The sequence below is a fragment of the Simochromis diagramma genome, unplaced genomic scaffold, assembly GCF_900408965.1.
Source record: "Simochromis diagramma unplaced genomic scaffold, fSimDia1.1 OVJJ01000426.1, whole genome shotgun sequence".
Lineage (NCBI taxonomy): Eukaryota > Metazoa > Chordata > Actinopteri > Cichliformes > Cichlidae > Simochromis > Simochromis diagramma.
In genome coordinates this window covers 912,218-921,452 of record NW_024387170.1, presented here as the reverse complement: position 1 = coordinate 921,452, position 9,235 = coordinate 912,218, and the positions used below count along the sequence as shown (strand labels likewise).

At 40.5% G+C, this 9,235-nt stretch overlaps 1 long non-coding RNA gene across 1 annotated transcript in view; it reads left to right on the top strand.

Annotated features, from left to right (window-relative positions):
- The window catches only part of LOC120744621, a 7,075-nt gene extending 220 nt beyond the window's left edge, over positions 1–6,855 (top strand). Inside the window, exons 2-3 of the long non-coding RNA XR_005698412.1 lie at positions 123–124; positions 6,616–6,855. This is a non-coding gene — a long non-coding RNA (uncharacterized LOC120744621). The remainder of the gene's footprint in view (positions 1–122; positions 125–6,615) is intronic.
- Positions 6,856–9,235: the final 2,380 nt, after the last annotated feature.

Sequence of the window (9,235 nt, the reverse complement as noted above, 5' to 3'; positions counted from 1 at the left end):
TAAATGGTAGGTCTGAGATCTCTAGAGTATTGCAAAGTGCTTGTTCTACATCTAGCCAAGGTTCATCTAAGAGGGTATGTTTTAGCCATCCTGAGATAAACTGAAGCCTGTTGGCTAAGAAGTAGTGCTGAAAGTTAGGCAGTTCTAGTCCTCCTTTATCCTTGGTCTTTTGTAGTGTTTTTAAGCTTATACGTGGGGGTTTATTTTTCCAAAGGAATTTGGACATACATGAATCTAGCGATCTGAACCAATCTTGTGGCGGTTTAGTTGGGATCATTGATAATAAATAATTTATTTTTGGTAAGACCATCATTTTTATAGCGGCAACCCTTCCCATGAGTGATATGGGTAGACATTTCCATCTAGCCAGATCATCTTCTACCTTCTTTAAAAGTGGGATATGGTTTAATTTAGTTAGATCTGCAAGCTTGGGAGAAACATTAATACCTAAATATTTTATATTTCCCGATTGCAGTGGTGTAGAAGAGGAATTATGGAGGGAGCAATTAATCGGTAGAACTGTAGATTTTGACCAGTTAATTGAGTAATCTGATATTCTTGCAAAAGAGTTTATCAATTCAATCACCCCAGAGATATTGGTTTGTGAATTTTGGAGAAAGAGTAACACATCATCTGCATAAAGGCTGATTTTATGTTCCACGTTCTTGCATTTTATGCCCTTAATTACTGAATTCTGTCTAATTGCTGCTGCTAGTGGTTCAATAAAAATTGCAAACAGTGAAGGGGAGAGTGGGCATCCCTGCCTGGTGCCCCTCAAGAGACAGAAGCTGGAGGATGTCTGGTCATTTGTTCTAACACAAGCTGTTGGGGAATTATATAATATTTTTAACCAGTTTATGAAAGCGGATCCAAAACCAAATTTGTCTAAAGTTGCAAATAGAAATTTCCAGTTAACTCTGTCAAATGCTTTTTCTGCGTCTAAAGAGAATATTGTAGTTTCTAGGTTTTTACTGTATGAGCAGTCTATCAAATTAAGTAATCTACGTGTATTTGTTGATGAGTGCCTACCTTTTATGAAACCAGTTTGGTCAGGATGAATTAAGAGGGGGGTTATTTTCTCCAGTCTCTTTGAGAGAGCTTTGCAGATTATTTTAAGGTCTACATTTATAAGGGATATTGGACGATAGCTTGAGGGATATACAGGGTCTTTGCCTGGTTTTATCAGGAGATTAATGTTTGCAGAATTCATATTTGATGGAAGTCTGCCCTTTTCTTTAATTTCCAACAACGTTCTGTAGAAAACTGGTGCTAGAATCGACCAGAATTCTTTGTAGAATTCTGCAGGAAAGCCGTCTGGACCTGGAGCCTTATTATTGGGCATACTTATCAGGGCTTCCTGGAGTTCACCTGGTGTCAGTGGTGAATCCAGTGCCATTGCTTGAGTGTCCAATAATTTTGGAAGAGTTATGTTGTCCAAAAACTGATCAATTTCTTTTTTAGATGGGTTTATTTGTGGTGAATACAACGTTTTATAGAAATCCCTGAAAATGTTGTTTATTTGTATCGGATCATATATTGTGTTCCCAGATGAATCTTGAACAGCACATATAGTTGTTTTTTCTTTATTTATTTTTAGCTGGTTTGCTAGAAATTGACCGGATTTATTACCATGTTCATAATTTTGTAGGCGTAGTCTTTGTACTAAGAATTTTGTTTTTTTTATCAATTATCTCATTTAATTCTAGTTTTGTTTTGCGTATTTTGTTCAATGTTTCCTGATCTTGGTGGGACGCGTAGGCTTCTTCTAATGATTTGATGTTTTTTTCTAATTCCTGAATATTTTTGTTTTCTTTTTTCTTTTTATGTGATGAGAAAGAAATTATTTTACCTCTCATCACAGCTTTCCCTGCTTCCCATAGAACAGAAGCTGATGTTTCGGGAGTGTCATTATAGTCCAAATATGAAGTCCACTCTTTTTTAAAATATTTAATAAAGTCTTCATCTTTAAGTAGTGATATATTAAATCTCCAGTTTTTTCTTGGCGTAGTATTATTCTTGTGCATTAGTGTTAAAGATACAGGACCATGATCGCTGACAGCTATAGGGTGAATCTCAGTGTCTGAAATGTCGTTCAGCAGTGAGCTGCTGACCAAAAAATAATCCAGACGAGAGTAGGAGTGATGGACATGTGAGAAAAAAGTATATTCCTTACTGGTGGGGTGAAGGGAGCGCCATGCATCGCAAAGACCAAAGTTGCTCATATACTGTTTGATTATATTTATGGACTGCCAATTACGCTGAGTTCCCGCTGTATTGAGCCTATCCATGTCTTCATTTAGTCCAAGGTTGAGGTCGCCTCCAAGAACAAGTGTGCCATCTAAGTGTTCAGAGAGTGCACTGAAAAAACGTGAAAGAATGAGGGATCATCAACATTTGGACCATATACACTTGCAATACATAGCTTTTTATCAAGTATAGATAGTTTAATGATTAAGAATCTGCCCTCTGGATCTATAACTGTATCGAGTACTGTGAAATTAATATTTTTATGTATTAAAATTGCTACTCCCCTTCGTCTAGAATTATAACAAGCTGAGAACACATTGGGAAACTCAGGTGTTTTAAGTTCATTCGAACCTCTAAGAGGTCTGTGGGTCTCTTGTAAAAGGACAACATCTGCCTGTAGTTTTTTGAGTTGGTTAAATATTTTTAACCTCTTTTCTCTGGAGCCAGCTCCATTTATATTCCATGTAACGAACCTCAGTGTACCCATAGATGTTTGTGTATAACTAGGGATGTATGCTGTGTGCGTCGCTTAGACAGGTGGAGAGAATACGTCACTTGTTCATAAATAAAGAGAAGGAGAGAGAGAAAAAATGTGTGGCGAGATGCTCCCTGAGTCTGACTTTGTGTATGCATATTTAGTAATATGAGTAGGCTTGGCTTAAGTGTGTGTGTATCTTATATGACTGTGTGCGCTGTCTGACTGATGTAAATGTGCTGCCATTGAGCGCATGGTGCGTATGTGTCGAAATAAAGGATGTTTGCGGATGAGTGTCGAAGCAGGTGATCGAGGCAGTGAAAGGAATAAAGAAAGAAACCAAGGACAGGGGTGAGCAGCATAAAACCAAGAGGGGGAAAAGAGAGGAAAAAAAACGAGAAGAAAAACAAAAACAAAACGTAAACATTCCAATTAAATCACTGACGGAGAGTGACGGTGTTAATTCTGCTATGAAATCACACTTTAAGATGCGATTTGATACTGGTAAGTTAAACAGATGTTAATGCAAGTTAGTGTGAGTGGATAGGGAAAGGGTGTAGCTGATTCTTATCTGGTGTGAGGTTAATACAGCCACGGAGTGATGTTGGGGTCGCGGTGGAGCTGTCCGTCCACGTACAGCCGGTCCACAGCGATGACAGCGCGGGAGCCCTTCTGGATGAAGCCGCGTCGGATTGGGAAGAGGACCCTGCGTCGTTCCAAGATCTCTTTGGGGAACTGGTCGTTCACGCTGAAGTCCGTTCCTTTTAATTCCCTGCCGCGGCTTTTCACATGTTGCTTTTGTTTGAAGTGGCCGAATTTGGCCACGATAGGACGTGGTCTCCCGGCCGTAGCCCGAATGGGGCCGAGGCGATGTACCCGATCGAAGACGATGTTCTTCACAGTGTCCTCTGGCAGCTTCAGGTGGGTTTTGATGAAGCTTTTTACCGTGGTCTCCGCGTCCTCTCCAGCGGCTTCTGGAATACCAGAAAATACCAGATTATCACGCATGCTACGAGCTTGTAGATCGATAACTGTTTCTTTTATTTTTTTATTTTCTCTATTGAGCTGGGTAACATTATCTGTGAGAGAAGCTAATAAACTGCTGCGTAGCATTTTCAGTTGTTGTGTTGCTGGTGGTTTGCTAGGTGTGGCTGGAGTGGGAAGCCTCGTGTTATCTCCAGGTTACCCCTAGGACAGACTTGATGTCCAGCAAATTGTGCAGTTCTTTTACAGTGTGCGACATAAACAATATGCCATGGTAAGTTAGAGCAGCGGCCCCCAACCCCTGGGCCTCGGACCGGTACCGGTCCGTGAGTCGTTTGGTACCGGGCCGCGAAAGTTGAGGCTCAGGTGTGAAATGTCTGGTTTTCAGGGTTTTTATCGTTTTTCAGCGTTATTTTGTTATCGTTTTTATCGTTAACTCGGTTTTCCTGGGTCTTTTCACGTGTGTTATGAATAAATCTTCTTTTTTTCGGTACCGGTACTAGTTTTATTTTGTTGTATTTATCTGCGACACCTTACGACCGGTCTGTGAAAATATTGTTGGGCATAAACCGGTCCGTGGCGCAAAAAAGGTTGGAGACCGCTGAGTTAGAGTGTCTTCTTAATTACAAGACAGGAGATGACCGGAAACAGTGCCCATCCTACGCTCTTTGCAGAGATACTATGCAGAGGCACTGCTTTGTTGCATAATCGGTGGAGTCTGCGTGCACTCTGGTGAAATGCCCCAGTCAGGTCCATGTCATTGTTGCACTTTTGGAATGGGCAGTTGATTTTCTAACTACCACTCTGGGCAGGATGCACATCACCCCTCTTATATCCAGCCAGTACAGTTTTATCATATTCCATGTGGCCGTCTATTAAGTTATAATAAGCTACCTGGAAAATTAATTCCTGATGGCTTTTCAGCACCAACAGCTGGGTCTTTTCCTCTCCTGTACAAGTGTCACGACTCACAATCGTTGTGCTTGTCTTGATTTTTTGTATAGTGTTGTGCCATTGCCACAGAGCATGATATTAATCAGTGACTTTTCAGCACTTTTACCACTTAAACCTTTCATACTCATTTTAGTTTATGGGCCATATACAGACCAATTCAAAAAAGAAAAATGTCTACATGGCTTGGTGCTTATTTTAGTGGGGCATGGTGGCCTATGGTTAATGTCTTTTTCAGTAAGAAGGCTATAAAACTGACTAAGACTCAATCAAATTACAATTACAGCTTACAGAGTTCGAGTTAAAAGATATAAAAAAGGAAACATTCTTCCTCTGTAAAATACAATGAAATGTAAAACAACATTAACAACGGAAAACAACAAACTAAAAACAACAAACTATGATTTTCTTTTTTGTACTTGTCACATTTCTGAAAGCCAACCTGGATTTGCTAGGCTGGTTCTGCCCTAATGTTTGACGCAGTTTTATGGGGGAATTTCTAAATGTTCAAAATTTCAAATCAAGTGTGTTTGTGTCTGCGGGAAAATGGACGCACAAAATCCATTCACCATTTAATTCCAATCCAGCTTATAGTTTAACAGGGACATACTGGACAGACGCACAGTAGCAAAGCCTTTACTTTGACTCTTCATCTGTTGTTTTTTTGTTGTAGAACGTTTCTGTTCTCTTCAGTGTGATTTTTATTTAATAATTCACTGCAGATATTTGCTGACACAGCTTCCAGCACTTTTTGGAAGCATCCATACAAACTCCGTTTAGCATGAACCACACCAAGCTTTTGCACCTGATAATATGATATGTGGGCTGCTTTCTACTTGTGAAACCTAACAGTCCACTTCAAAGCAACCACATGGTGTAAACCACAGCATTGGTGACAATAGCACAGTTCTTGTGTGTTCCTATACATTGCCCTTTCTGTGAGACCTATTACCAAAAGCTAGCCTAGCTAGAAATTAGCCTCCTGTAATGCTGTTTTCCTTAGAAGTCAAATTTTTGGGGACATGAATAATGTTATTCCCATTTTGACTGTGTTGTAGTAGTAAAATCAGAAAAGCAAAGGGAAACTAAACACTGCTGCAACATGTTTATGGATAAAGCCTGGTCAGGACTCTGTGTGTGACGCTTATTTAGCGAGTCACAAATACAAGTTTCACAATTTTAGACATGTTTACATGCCATGGATTGTTAAGTTTGGGTTCATAGAGTATAAAACACACAAGAAAAGTGGTCCTGAAGGCAAAGCACTTATCATGTTTCTATTAAAAAAACAGTTCCCAGCAAACATGTCCGTGCAGGCCCATAGTGGGTAGCTGTGGGTGAACTTAAACTGGATCTTGTTCCTCCCATTCAGCTGACAGGATGAGCCTTACTCTTTACTAATCTGCCTCTTCATGGTTCCCATTTGCCATTTGGATTCCAACATATTTGTATCCTCAAAGTCTGCAGTGTTGCCCTCTGGAAGGAAAATCTCTTCAGTTCTGATTATCCCTCTCCATTCACAGGGATGGGTGGATAAAAATTTTGTGATTCCAATTCCATTATCAATATCACTTGTTGATTTGATTCCTTATCAGTTCTCTTGGGTTCTCACTGGCTCTGCTTTGAGAGTCACCACCATCACAAAGCAGCATATCACAGACATGACATTTTTGTAAATTAATTGAATGCTGTGGGTATTTCCCCTCTTTACCGTGATCTGTGTTAACGTCCATACTCACGTAATGCAGTTTGTTATTTAATTCCGCCCAGGAGGAAGTAATTCATTATACTACTTGTTAGATTATTTTCTAATTTTTCTATAAAATGACTTGCAATGCAGTGTCTCAGAATTATCATTTAACAGTATAAACCTCAGGCTACAACCTCAGGCCAGCCCCACTCAGCAACACAAATCCCTGCAGACATATTGTATGTGCAGTGGTGACAGCATGATTGAGCATCCCAAACTTGATGGTGACTTGTGCAGTTAGATTGAAGTTGGCCTCTAGTGTTGTTTGCCACATCCCCATTGAATTACTGATGAAGGTTCTTAGGATCCCGTTGATCTTGTACAGTTCCAGACATTCCAGGATCCATAGATATATTTCTTTTAGATTTCTTTTCGTCAATCCAGGCGGTGCACAGGTTGGTCAGTCTCGTTTTTGAGTCTCGAGAGACTGATTTATCTAGTAACTGGTGCTTTGCCCCTCTGGTGTTGTTGCCAATTCCTTTCTGGGCCCCGCTCATGTATTGAGGCATGTGCCTGTTCATCAGCTGCTATGATGCCTGATAGGTGCACCCATGTTTTATTTTGGCACAATGGTCAGTAGTTGTTTGGGAGTAGTCCATTCTTGGGATCCTTGGAGATTAGGACTGTCCGGCCTCCAGTTGGCCATTCTGGGTGCGTTTCATCCATTAGTCCGGATAATGTCAGGGCCTCAAGTTGTCCCACTCTTAATACTATAGACTCTTTCTTGGATGTCTGCCACTGTTATGGTTCCTGGACCCTATTCAGTGAGGTTGCTGTGGTCTGTTCTTAGTCCACTAGCCACTGAAGATCATCATTATGTGTTGCATCCTTCTCCAATATGCTCTTCCAGTATCACGCCGTCTCTAGCGTTAGTTTTTCTCATACGCGTCCCTGTTATTGTAAATCTTTGGGGGTTCAATGGAAAACATCTGAGTGAGTCGCCAGTGTTTTTCTGTGATGTCCCTGTTTCCTCCCCTGGGTGGAGCATTCCTCACTGCATCTGCCACAGTCACCTGCTGCAGATTCTGGTTAATCTACAGGCAGTATTTAAGACCAGCATAGACATCTCTTCTTTTCCAGTTTATCTAACTAACTCGTGTTAGTAACAGGCCATCTTTACTCGTTGTACTAAGTTCTATGTGTAAATTACCGTACTCTGCTTATGCCTTTGTAGTGTCTGGATCCACCACTCGCTCTGCCTGCACCTCGCTTACCTCTTGGGTGCTGGTCACCACCTTTCGGATCTCCCTTGCCATCTCACTGGTCTTGGACTCCTGCTGTTACCACGCCACCTGCCTCATAAGCCATAACTCAAACTGGCTCCACATCTGCACTCTCACCTTCCTTAGCCATTGCTAATCAACCTCTCCCTCTGTTCACAGAGCCCCACACATCTGAAAGCTGTTCAAGCAGTACTTCCCTGTGTTTTTGTTTCTTTGTGTCACCAAATAAAGTTGTGAGAAACCTCACCGTTGCTTCCGGTACTTGTATCCACATCTAGGTCCACGTCCACGTACTGGTCTCTGGCCCTGTAACATTACTGGCATTCTGCAATGACAAAAACACAAAAAATCATGCATCATAAAGACAGTAAATGGATGAAGCCTACCCAGATTATCATTTTTACATTAACCAAAATGTTGTTGTTTTTTAAGTTCTTACTGTTTTACAGATTTTATATTCTAATAAACAAGCATGTACCTCTACACAGTGTTGTTGGAAGGTGGCACTTGTAAGACACATTGCTCAGACACTAATTTATATAGAAAAAAATGGTTGCTATTTTTTATTGTTTATTACAGAAGTCCAACTAAAATTGTTTTCAGATAATTTTACAGGTTTGTGTAAATGCAGACAAACAGTGGTCCCTTGGGAAATCAAATCTTCAAATAGAAGAAAATAGCCAGCACCTAATATTTCTCTGCAGAACAACATTTGCCTGCTACTGATTTTAGCTGACTGGTAAATACATATTTCTGCAAATGATGGCATGCAGTTGTTATTATTTCTAATTATTATTATACATTTATAATTTCTAACCTGTTTACATCAACAATGTCACAAGTGAATCACACTGAGTTAGACTGACAGTTAAACTAGATTGCTAAACCAGTACAGCGTTTAGAAACTAGCAGCACAATTACAGTTCTGGCCTTTGAGTCTTCTGTTATCCGAAGATCAAAGTTCACATTAGTGACGACGAAGTCTACGTTTTGGAGAGGACTTGATGTTTTTTTGAAGTGTAAATGTAAATGTGTTCGGCCCCTGATGACCAGACACTGAAATGTATCTTCACATATTTTACTGCATCCTGTGTTATGTGTGGATGACAGGTCAGTGAGTAATGATACATGAAATACCCCTCCACAGCAACATCTGTGGTGTAAGCCACTTCAGAGTTTAACACATTTTTTTCCGTTCATCATACTGAATGTTCACTCTTTAACCTAGCTTTTTATCTTAACTGACTCTTCGGAAACATCATCACTGGCTCGCTTTCACCACAATCATCAGATTTGCTTTCACACCTTGGGGCCCACTTAAGTAACATCCACCGAGAAATGTAAACCGTAATCAGCACCTAACATTTCCCACCACTGACACACACACATACACACACACACACACACAAACACACACATGCACACGCACACACAAACACACACACAAACACACACAGAAACACGCACAGACACACACACACAGACACAAACACACACACACACACACAAACAAACACGCATACACACACAAACACACACACACACACAGAAACACACATACACACAAACACACACAAATACACACACGGAAGCACACTAAGTCAA